The following is a 10,647-nucleotide window of genomic DNA, read 5'->3' as shown; positions in this document are numbered from 1 at the left end:
CTCCACCGACCTCCTTTGCCAGCGGTGGTCAGGGGCAGACTGGCAGCGAGTACGTCAAATTACTCGTCACTGGGTTTGTTGTGTGTGTGTGTAGGGGGGTTCTCATCCTGATTGACCTGTGGACCAGAAGCAGAGGCCAGACTGGCTCCGCCCAGGAGGATTCTGCTCAAATATTTTAACAGCAAAGTTTTAAAGATTTTTGTCAGCTCATGACTCAGAGAACAGTAGGGGAACAAGAAATAATCAAATATTGTAAGAAATATGAATAAATTGTATCTGGTTTTTCACAGCATAGATGTAGGAACAAAGACAAGTCCATGACCTACTTATTCTTCATACCAAACATTTCCTGAATGAGGAATTTAAAAAAAAGGAATATTGCAACCAAACTTTTTTTTAAAGTATTTCCGATGCTTTAGCTCTACAGAAAGTATTGCTAATAGATTAGGGCTTGTGTTAGGGCTTGTGCTATGAAGACCTCTCTTGCATTAATAGCCTGCAGTTAGATATTGTCTTTTCCATTGGAAACCTGCATTAACTTTTTGCTGACAAAAGAAACAAATTTCTAGATTTATTTACTTTGTTTCCTCGATGGAAAGGCATCCATGCTGCTAATCTCGTCATTATGATGGTTGTTCATTAGTCCGAGGAAGATTGCACGCTCTCGAAAGTTCACGCCTTGAATAAAAGTTTGTTGATATTAAAGGTGCTATTGGACTCTATGTTGTTGTGGTACTTCAGACCAACACAGCTACCCACTTGAATCTATTATCTCCATTACCAGTTCAAAGTGCCTTACATTACTCTTCTCTCCTTCATTTTATCCTTACAATAGTCTTGTGAAGTAGGTTGGGCTGAAAGTATGTGACTGGCTCATGGGAATTCAACCCTTAGTCTCCCAACTCCTTGTCCAACATTTTAATTCAGGGGTAACCATGCTGTGGCTTTCCATATGTCCATGGACTACAATTACCATGAGCCCCTCATGGTAATTGTAGTCCATGAACATCTGAAGAGCCACAGTTTGGCCAACCCTGCTCTAATAAGTCATATCCACTTGCTCCCTACACCAGAGGTGGTATGTTGACCTACAAGTCCTATCTACAAGACCTACAGATTTGCTTGGTATGGTAACACATTCAGGGATATCTCAAGTGTTTTGTTTTGTTAGCGCACTAAGCAATCTACAATCTTTGTTCCAACCCAGACCAGCATTGCATTTTTGGCAGTAATCAACCAAATATTTTTGAAAAACCAACAAATGTTGCACAAAGGGCACAGATGCTTCCACTATGAACCCCCTACAAGTGGTGTTCCAAAGCACTCTGCCCTTGCAGATGGAAGTTGACATTCCAGCCTTTGACCATTCCGTCTTTCTCCTTTGCTCACCTTAACCCCCCAAAGACTCTTTAAAACACTCACTCTAACAATCCTCTAGACACGTTTTACTTGATTGTTTATCAATTAACATGTAAAACATGCAAACAAATGTACAACATGGAAAATCTCCAGGATCATGTCCCGATTTCAAAATATAGATCAAAGTATTACGTCAAATTAAGCAATGCAGAATTTGTTTGCTGGCTGGCTGGCTTGTTTGTGAGCTCCTTCACACATGGCAGTTTGCCTAAAGATATATTATTCTACACAGGAAAGCAGACAAATATCATGCTTTGCTTACTGACATAGGACCATTGATTACATTCATCACACATAAAGGCCTATATTCTTTTCTTGATGAAACAAGAATATCGCTGCAGATAAATCATACACAATGACAGGTTTCAACCTCACTACAGTGCAAGGGGCTTAGAATGGTGCCACCTGTGAAAGTACCTCCAGTTTCCATCTCAAATTAGAAGATCATATTGTTCTTTTATGACTGGGTAGGAAGCACTATCCGTGAGAGGGGAGATGGTGCTCAACAGCTGTTTTTTCAAAGCTGCTTCATTTTTCCACATGGGAGGAAAGGCCGGGCTGGCGCTCATCTGGAGCAGGGCTAATCGCCACTTCTACATGATGTAAGTGCCGGCCCAGCCCAGTCCTGGCCCAAATAAGTCTCTTCATTGCCCTGCAACAAGGTAACGTGGATATTTCTGCATTCTCTTTATTGCTGTGAGCACCAGCAGGGCCTTTCCCAGGCCTGGCCCATGTGAAAGGAGAAGAGTTGGGCCTATTCCAGGCCCAGCTCCTCCTCGTCCTACAGCATCCTAGCATTTTTAAAATTTTCATGAAGGTGGGATTGCATTGTGAAAATAACCCCCACTATATTTGTGAAAATAACACCCACTACCACCACTGCGAAGCACAATGGAACCTCTCCGTCCTGGCTGCCTCATGTGGAAGCAGTAATCCAGGGCAGACTGGATCCAGCGGGGAAAATCTTCCCCCTTGAGAACCCAGGAAGTGGTGGTGCAAATTGTCCCACCGCAAACAACCCGGTGGCAGTCCAGCGCAGCCAGCACCATACAAAAAAGATAATTGAGCATTATACCATTTTTAACCACCTTTGGAGTGCTTGAAGTGTAGAGTTTCACCTGTGCTTGCATTATGATGATAATAGGAACAATTTAATCCATATATTACTGACTGAGTAGGAAAATTAATAGGTCTTCAATACAGCAAACAATTTTTTCCATGAGGTTTGTCACCTATGAGGGAGAAGGAACTATAACAACTTTGTGTTTTCACAAGCTGCCTTTGAAAGGCTCTGTGTTACCTCTTTTTCCTTTGACAGCTGGGCCAGAGTTGGAGTTTGAGGAGATGTGAAAATATGGCAGATGACAGAGAAGGGCTTGGGGCAATACAATTTCTCACACCAAGTAGAGGGCAGTGAGGCATTGAAGGGGATGTGTCAAGAAGTCAGGCTGCTGAAGATGGAATCTATTCATGCACACACCTTTTCCTTTTCTCTGCCGTTTATTCTTCAGCTTGCTGAACAGCTCCCACTCATTCTCCAGCCCCTTTTTTCCTTCTTCTAGCTATTGCCCTAAGCTGAATGGCTTCCTTCATCTCAGTATCATTGCAAAGAGAGGGTATGTGAGAAGTTGGCATAGAGAAAGAAGCAAGAAAGTGACGTGAAGGGCAGGAGATGCCATTCAGGACCCACTCAATGGTGTAGTTAGAGTTTGCTTGATGGGGTTGCACTGGGCCCCATATGTCCCCTGTGTGCAGTGGGGACCATGCACCAACTGACCCAGTGACACTTGCTTTGGAAGGTGGAGGATGGTTCCGTGGTGCACACACCAGCCCCGATCCCCCCAATGCCACGGACCTGTGGATGGGAACGGTGGCTGCTTGCAGGGTTGTGATGCACAAGCCTCTGTTACCTTCCCTCTGGAATGAGTATCAATGTCGGCCACTCCTTGACAGATGCCAGTCCACCGTCCCACATTTCCAATGGCAGGGATGAATCAAGGGACTCACGGTCCGTGGTGGCCATCCCTTCTTTGGTCACCTTTAGTGGTGGTGGTGGGATGTTAGGATCCAGGGGGATGGGGCCAATTTGAGGGTAGGCACCCCTCTGCAGAGGCCCCATTCTCCAACCCCCAAATCATTAAGCCCCACTCACTCACTTGCCACAGGCACCAAATAGGGATCTTCTTTCAGACTCACTAAATATATTTCTGCAGGAAATAAAGGTAAAGGTAAAGGTATCCCTTGTGCAAGCACTGAGTCATGTCTGACCCATGGGGTGACGCCCTCTAGCGTTTTCATGGCCGACTCAATACGGGGTGGTTTGCCAGTGCCTTCCCCAGTCATTACCGTTTACCCCCCAGCAAGCTGGGTACTCATTTTACCGACCTCGGAAGGATGGAAGGCTGAGTCAACCTTGAGCCGGCTGCTGGGATTGAACTCCCAACCTCATGGGCAAAGCTTTCAGACGGCTGCCTTACCACTCTGCGCCACAAGAGGCTCTAGTTATTTCTGCAGGAAATAACTTTCCCTAAATGTATTTCTGCAGAAAAACAATTTTGTAAGTATATCTTTAGAGACTATCTACCCCATTTGAAACCACTGTTTAGGATACATTTATGGAAAAACCATGCATTACTCTGTAGAGATATGTGTGTTTGTGTATGTGGGCGGGGAGTAATGCTGCAAAGTAATCACATTGGCTGCAAAGTTGGTTTGCCAGCCGCAGCTTCTCAGAGATGTTGTGGGTGGAGACCAGTGAGGGAATAGTCCTCTGTGGGGTATAATGCCATTCATTCCACCCTCCAAAGCCGCCATTTTCTCAAGGGGAACTGATCTCTGTCACCTGGAGGTGAGTTTTAATGCCTAGAAAGCTTGCAACTCTACTACAAAGGGAAGTAAAGCAGGCCAAATGATACAGCTACCCTCAGCCTAAGCTGTTGCCCAATTTTCAATAAACACATGCTGGGACTATTCAACATTTGTAATAAAATAATAAAACACTGAAATGTATTTGTAGGAATGTGCTGTATGAGGCATACATCATATCACACAATTTTAGTTGCCATGGTTTTCTTTTAAATATATTTAAAGGTTAAATAAATCACTACTATCATGTTCCCTCTCAGTAGGAACCCAATTAACTTATCAAACTGAATGTTGATGTTTGGGATCAGCTTAGATTAGCAGGCAGGCAATGCAAGAAGTATGGGGACAGGGTCAGATAAGCTCATCTAGTATGTTAGGTATTCTGGGCTCAGAATGGATAGCATTTTCAACTGAGTTCGGAAATGAATTGGCAGCCAGTGACAAAGGTGAAAGTCCTGCCCATACCCTGGAACTATGAATCCTCTTTAAACCTGGTGGGAGTGTTCAGTGACTCAATAACAGCCAATCAAAGTCCCTGGACCTTGAGAGCTGATGGAAGGTCAGAGCTGGAGACAAAAGCAAGTGAGACAATTATGTCTCATCTGATAGGAATCCTGCTGCTAAATTATAGACACACGTACAATCCTACCTGGTACAGACAACAGTCGTACATGCTTACTGAATACACAAGGAGGAAGAGCAGGAACAAGTGCACTGGTCCCTTCCACTGCCTTGGTAGTGGACATCTGCAGGGTGCAACAGTGTAGAGGAAGTGGTACTGCTCACTGCTTTTTGAATGTCTTTGAACAGCCACTTCCTCCATGCAATTGCCTCTGCAGATGACCAGTTGAATGCACAAAGTTGGGGGGAAAGGCTAATGTGCCTACTCTCCATCCCCTTTTATTCAATGAATGTGTGGGGCTGTCATCTGTATGGGTTCTCCATGTACAGTATAAACATGATTTTTCTTTATATATTTGTGATGCCAAACTCCAGATAGCACCTGGAGATCCCTCAGAATTACAGCTCTACAGATTTCAGTTCTCTTGGAGAAAATGGATGCTTTGGAGGCTCAGCTCAATGGCAATGCTCCAATGAAGCCTCTCTCCTCACGGGGCTTCACTCCCAAATCTCCAGATATTTATTTTAGCTTGTGGGTCTGGATCCTTCATGGCATCTCACCCATCTTCTGGAAAATTAGGCAACAGAGAGATGGCACCCATCAGGTCATCTCCATCCCCCAACCTCTCACTCCTCTACTCCTGACTCACTCTATTCTCTTCCTCCTGAAGCCCTTCCCCATAAGTGTTGAACCCTGCTCTTGCTTCCCTCCATCCACCCAATCCAGGTGAACCAAGCAAGTTTAGATGAGGCTGCCAAGCCTTTCTAGGGTCCCTACTTTCAGGCAAAGACTGGCCTCCAGGACACCATGTATGGAGTGCCACAGAGCATGACTTGCTGTAAGTTGGTGGAGGTATGCTCTCACCATGCCAATTCCCCCACCTGTGCCTCATATATACATATACCTAGGGACTGTTCCCCAGTTTCATTTCCAAACTGACTATGGATTGGTTTGCAACATGTCAGTTGAATGTACATTCATTGTAACATGAAAAGGGCTCTAGTATTTAATTAACCATTAATCTTCCAAGACCGAGGGAAGTGTAAGAGATAAGTTGTGATTTCATTGGAAAGCACCCTGGGTCCAGTCATTGGCAATTTTTTGTGTGTGAAAGTGTGGGATATTTGTTCATCATCCTCACAATACATGATTTTTGCAACCTATGCTTATGTCATGTGCTAGCGGAAGCTAAGAGATAGCTCTGTAAATATTTTTAAGCTGCATTGCTCTTTCTAAGCATTTAACCCTTTATAGTAGAATAAAGTTAATCATCTACTGTGTGGTTATAGGATGTACAAGGTATTTTCCTCAATAATAACCTATGCAGGAGAAGCAAGAACATATAACACCAAAATTAATTTGACCGCTCAGTTTGGTTTAAGTTTAACCAGAAATAGGCTGGCCAATAAAAACACAGACTGCTGATAAAATCCATATCCTACTACCCATGATCTTTACATCCATGTCACACACATATTTTTCATGATGGCAAGGCAAATTCCCAAGACCTGGTATGTCAGCAGCCTTGACAATGAAATCACTGTTTTTGACTGTCATTTAGGACAGTCCCACATACAATGCCCACAGTCCCACATAGAATTCACAGGAGTTTTCTAAGATGAATGTTATTAATGCATTCATAATTTTTGTTACATTTCACTTCTCAAAGAAGGATGAACTTGGTGAATCAGCAAAAATCGATGAAGCGGCATCTGTTGTGACTGAAACAAACTTACAATTCTGAACTTCATTTTTTATTCTGGAAAAGACTGAATTTCAGTTTCACCATTTGCAACTGCTACTGGCCAATGGCATCAGACCAACTGAACTTCAAGGTATTGGCCCTAGTCTACCCATTATCAGTTCCACTCTTTCAAGGCATCCATTGACAGAAACAACTGAGGAAAAGGAGAAATTGAAGTGTTATCATCATAAATATGATAGTTCTGATGACGTCTTACAGTGATTTTAAAATCGAAAGAAAGAAATTAATCTGGGAGTAAAACGTGTTTTGTCATACAGCTTGAACTTATTGACATAATTTAACAGGACATTTCAGTGCTAGGTACCTTGTGAACATTACTTAAGAAGATCCATAATGCAAAATGCATTTTTGTACTTAACCATAGGATCCTTAATTAATAGTAAAAACGGGAGATCATTTTTATTGCATATGTAGGTGTCCTTTAGAAAGTTTAGATGTTTTTAGCACTGCTTGAGAAAGTGCATGCTGATTCCATAGGAAAGACCCATGGGGACAACCCTTAACCATATGGATCATTTTTAGAGATCTTGTCCATGTGAGAGCTTCTTACAGGTATGCAAATCCCATACATTGCATATTAAAAGGGTACCTTAATTTAGTTGGTTATGCATTAGTAACTGCATATTGAAAAAAATATATCCCAGATTGACTAGTTCAAAATAAAAGGATGAACTCTTCTCCATATGACAGTGTTGCATTCCATGGTAAACTGCCTTTTATCCAGGGCTGGTTTCCTTTCTCTATGTAGTGTTTTTGCAGTTCCTGTTAATCTACTAGAATATAAATCCCAGCAATGTTAATTCTTCCATTTTTTGGTCATTAGTCAAATTCAGTTAATCAATCAGCAAACATCTGTTGAAATACTGACAAAGAAGACTACTTTCATTACATTACAACATACATTTCAGCCTCTGGCTTTTACATTTTAATTGATTTGGAATTGTTTTCGAAAACTGTAGTCCAAACTGAGTTGCAGATGTCCTGGAAATTTTCATTTGTGGAGAGATGTACTTTTGGAGACAAGCATGGTGGTCTGAGGAATATTCAGTGTTTAGAAACAAAGAATGTTGTTTACGTGGAGCTATAGCAATGTAGGCTATGTGACGATATATAGAAAGTGCCTTTAGAATTAGAAGATGGTCGGATGAACGTGCCTATGGTTGTCTGTGTGTATGGGAGAAGCATGGTGTCAATCTGCCTTTAAGAATCTAGACATATATGTCTTGAGCATATGCTCATAACACATGTATGTATGTATAGTCCATTCTGTGTAATTGGGAATTATAAATTTATATAGTCTGAGCTAAGCTTTTGATGTAAGTCAGTAGCAAGTCAATTGGCCTGCAGCTGGTCTTTGCTTAAAGTCATCACTGGGTTTCTGAATCTATCTTGCAGCAATTATTTTACACACTGTAGAACAATAAATGATGACATCTAGCCTCACAGTGATCTCAGATTCCCAAACCTTATTTGCCAGGGATGAGTCACAGCTCCCTTCCAAGAATTTGTTATCAAATATCTTAGACAAATAAACTCTTGATTTTTAAAAATGCTTACCCATTTGAGCTCTTGGAAGGGGTGCTATATTCAATTATAACCCAGAATAACTGTGGAAACAAGCAGTAGTCACAGTTCTTTTCCTGGGCCACAAATTAGGATCACAATCTGTGGAAACAGGTTGGTTTCCAGAGTTTTAATATGACTAAAGAAAGCTTATTAATTTCAGTTCTGCTCTGAAATCTATTTTTTAAAACCCAGAAAAAAGTCTATTTGGTAAGTTTGGATAATGTTAAAAATTATATGTGTTACTGAATTGACATAGCCTTTAAAGGCCTTCTGAGGGTTCTACTGTAACCTTGATGAAGGTGATAGTTCATGAATCAAGACTACTTTCTTCTTGATGTTTGGTATTAACTGTGTGATAAATTCTTTATAGCATATATAATTAATCCAATTTCTATTAATATACTTCTTCCCTTGTAATGGATTTTATTACTTTGATCCTTTGGAATACGATTGACCATATACTGAAAGACATATTTAAATATGACCCAATGATCTTTACTTATCCATTGATTCAAGATACAAGGACAGGGTTCTCCAGGTTTATGATTTTACCTTGACCAGAATTTGCATACTTTAAATCTATCATTCAAAGGGAGTTGCAGATTCTGATCCCCTCCGCTCACCATGATGGATAACAAAGGGTAAAAATAAATGTGACATTACAGTTCTACAATGATATTGGGCTCTGAAAAGCAGTTGCACTGGATCCAGAGAATCAGAGCGTGTACAGAGGAGAGCAACAAAGATGGTGAGGGGTTTGTAGACCAAGATTTATGGGGAAAGGTTGGGGAGTTTGGTCTGTTTAGAATGGAGAGGGGACAATTGAGAGGGGATCGGATAACCAAGTATTTAAAAGGCAGCTTTTTAAATTGAGCAGAATCATTCTCTCTTCCTCTGATGGATGGACCAGAACTAATGAGATGAAATTAATTCAATAGAAATTCCATCTAAACATCCGGAAGAAGTTCCTGACAGAGCGGTTTATCATTGGAACAGGCTTCCTCGGGAGGTGGTGGATTCTCCATCTTTGGACATTTTTAAAAAGAGGCTAGGTAGCCATCTGATGGAGAGGCTAATTATGTGAAGGTTCAAGGGAGTGGCAGGTTAGAGTGGATGAGTGATAGGATTGTGAGTGTGTCCTGCATTGTGCAGGGGGTTGGACTAAATGACCCATGAGGTCCCTTCTGACTTTCTTATTTTATGATTCATAACCCTAGCCATATTGAACTTTTAAAGTTAATTTTTGGGCAGACATCTGGGGTTCTAATTTAGTCATGTGCAGTGTGGCCCTAAAAATATTGTTCAAGATGTTTTTTTTTAACTATCTCTTAGGAATATTTATTTACTGTAGTAGATAAAAATGTATACAATATATTTCCTTGTCTGTTCCGACTGGTTATACCAACAGCAATAAGCTTTTAAATTTTTTCATTTTTTAAAACTTTCTCTAATCCAGGGATTCTCAACCAGGGGTGGACCCCCAGGAATCTGTGGGAGCTTTGAAGTGATGTGGTATTGCGGGAGGTGTCTGGGCTGTCTTCTCAGCTCCTACTTTCTGGCCTACATGAGGCACAGCTACCATAATAGTAGTAAAGGCAGGGGAGGGAACAAAAGGAAGGCTAAGGGTATGGGTGGCGATGTCACTTCTAGGAGTGGGTCAGGGGTGTGTGAACAGCTCATATCACTTTCAGGGCTCCTCCAAGTCTGAAAAATTATTTCCGGGGCTCCTCCATGCTCAAAAGGTTGAAAAAGGCTGCTCTGTGCAGACATAAAGAAACAGGGTAAACTTAGCATATGAAAAAGCCTTGTAAATCACACCACTTGAGAATATAGCTTAATTGTCTGGCTCTTCCGGATACCAAGTGGAGCAAGGTCTATCACAACGCATTATATTTTAACCAGAAATTACAAAATCTACCCTTGACCCAAATGTGCAGTGTTTAGGTTTCGCTTTCTGCTCTCCCCAAACTCAGAAATGAGAGCATTTCAAGGATTATAATAATAATGTTGCCTTTATGTTGTTTCCAATAGTAGTACATTGGAAATTGACCATATATAAGCATAAGAGTGTGTTGGTGGTCTGTGCTCCTTTTCTATTGTTCGAAATTCAGCATTACATACAGTATTTGCTGGCGTATAAGACTACTTTTCCCCCCTGAAAAACATGCCTCCAAGTGGGGGGGGGGGCGTCCTATACGCCGGGTGCACTTCAGTTGGGATAGACATAGCTGCCCATAGTGGCCCATAGTACTGTAATGTAATGTAGCAAACTCTATATTTTGAGTGGAAATGTTGGGGGGTCGTCTTATACGCCCAATCGTCTTATACGCTGGCAAATACGGTAGATATATTACAGACACTCATAGGACTGTAGTACACACTCGTGTACACTGCATATGAAAACATCAAA

Source organism: Paroedura picta, chromosome 6 (genome assembly GCF_049243985.1).
Source record: "Paroedura picta isolate Pp20150507F chromosome 6, Ppicta_v3.0, whole genome shotgun sequence".
Lineage (NCBI taxonomy): Eukaryota > Metazoa > Chordata > Lepidosauria > Squamata > Gekkonidae > Paroedura > Paroedura picta.
The sequence above is the reverse complement of the archived record's forward strand: the minus strand, read 5'-3'. Positions refer to the sequence as shown.